We start from the raw sequence: 2336 nt of genomic DNA, 5'->3' as shown, positions 1-2336 counted from the left end.
ATTTAATCGTTTAATGACTGCCATCATTTCTTGCATGGTAATTTTCCCTTCCAAACAATCTCTTTCTTCATTGGAAAGTGCTGGGTGTTCTAAGTTTTCATCAATCGATTCATTTACCAAATGTGTGTCTCTTGTGGAATACTTTCTTTCTTTATTTGGTGTTTAACGTCGTTTTCAACCACGAAGGTTATATCGCGACGAGATGTGGAATACAATTCTTCATAAAAATACTTGACCTCATTACATATAAGGTCACTATCATGTATAACCCCGTTCTTAGTCTGTACAAAACACACTGAATGTGAGGCGTAGGAGATACATTTACCTCTTATCTCCAGCAAAATCATTAAAAAAAATAATTGATCATTAATCCTCAACACCAAATATTCATCCTCAATCAAATGTATATTTTTTCTGTCATAAACAAATACAGCATGTTGTATTTTCAAATCTAATATTACTTGCTTAACTAATCCAACAAATGTTATATCTTTTAACAGTGAGTTATTAGGCTAAACTTCCATAGTGGTCGGTGTCTTTTTACAATGTCAGTATTAAAACATAAAGATGCAGGTGAATGATCCGAATTATAACTGGGCATAATATCAACACCATTAACAATTAATCCCAATTGTTCAGATGATAAAAAATAATCCAGTCTACTTCTTTGTACACCATTAAATCTTCGCCATGTATATTTTCTCAAACCGGCACGGTTGGCCTAGTGGTAAGGCGTCCGCCCCGTGATCGGGAGGTCGTGGGTTCGAACCCCGGCCGGGTCATACCTAAGACTTTAAAATTGGTAATCTAGTGGCTGCTCCGCCTGGCGTCTGGCATTATGGGGTTAGTGCTAGGACTGGTTGGTCCGGTGTCAGAATAATGTGACTGGGTGAGACATGAAGCCTGTGCTGCGACTTCTGTCTTGTGTGTGGCGCACGTTATATGTCAAAGCAGCACCGCCCTGATATGGCCCTTCGTGGTCGGCTGGGCGTTAAGCAAACAAACAAACAAATATTTTCTTAAACCTTTGTACTCTCCGGCGAATCACGCTTGACAGCCTTTAGTTTGACTATGACACAGATTGGACACTGGTTACACTGGTTACACTGGTTACACTGGTTACACACGGATTGTCACTGAGTTCACGTGCAGGACTGTTTACACATTTGGTAGTGTTCACACCTGGCAGTGAGAAAAGATGTGAAGGTTCGACAGAAAAATAGCTAATTGACAGACTTTAGCACATCTTTGTATAATGTTTTTCAGCAAATAATGAACAATGGTTAGAGACAAAGCTCTCAGACAACTCACAGGGTCGCAGAAGCCTCCAATTGGCAGAAAATAGACGAAGTAGACGGAGCTCGTCTCACGAACGCCCTTCCGACATCGAAAGGGGACAGCACTGAAGCATTAGTTACTTGGTTTGCTCATTAAAGTTTTCATAAAAATACTAGATGTTTTTATATCGCTTCACGCGACTTCTTTTTGCTGTAGTTGTTGTTTTAAAAGCGTTTTTGTTTTTGCGTGATTTTTAAAGCGAATAATGGATACACAAATTCAGTGTCAAGCACAGACAGAGACCAATAAAGAGAGTGAGAGAGAGATAGAGAGGGAGAGAGGGCGAGAGGGCGAGAGGGCGAGAGAGAGAGAGAGAGAGAGAGAGAGAGAGAGAGAGAGAGAGAGACAGAGAGAGAGAGAGAGAGAGAGAAAGAAAGACAGAGACAGAGAGAGAGACAGAGAGAGAGACAGAGACGGAGACAGAGACAGAGACAGAGAAACAGACTGACTGACTATTAGGGTTTAACGTCCTCTTGGACCAACTGGTCTATATTGGGACAGGTATTGGTAATACGCTGAAGATATGGTGTGATACTTTGATTTGAACAAGCCCGCTGTGGCTGTCTTCTTCGACACACCAGCATTGGGTTTGTCTCGTCAAAGTATCGAAACACGATCATGATAATCAGAGACGAGAGATGATGCATGCGTGTCTTCGTGTTTTCCAAGCCCTGAGACTTTCGCTGTGAACGTGGGATCTTTTTCGTGCGCATGTGTGCACACGGGGGTGTTCGGACACCGAAGAGAGTCTGCACAAAGTTGACTCCGAGAAATAAATCTCTCGCCGAACGTGGGGATCGAACCCACGCTAATAGCGACCAACTGGCTACAAAGCCAGCGCGCTACCAACTGAGCTACGTCCCCGCCCCTGAGAGAGAGAGAGAGAGAGAGAGAGAGAGAGAGAGAGAGAGAGAGAGAGAGAGAGAGAGAGAGAGAGAGAGAGAGAGAGAGAGAGAGACTGACGTAGATACACACAGACGCAAACACACACACACACA

Source organism: Littorina saxatilis, linkage group LG8 (assembly GCF_037325665.1).
Source record: "Littorina saxatilis isolate snail1 linkage group LG8, US_GU_Lsax_2.0, whole genome shotgun sequence".
NCBI classification, from domain to species: domain Eukaryota; kingdom Metazoa; phylum Mollusca; class Gastropoda; order Littorinimorpha; family Littorinidae; genus Littorina; species Littorina saxatilis.
This window is presented reverse-complemented; position numbering follows the sequence as displayed.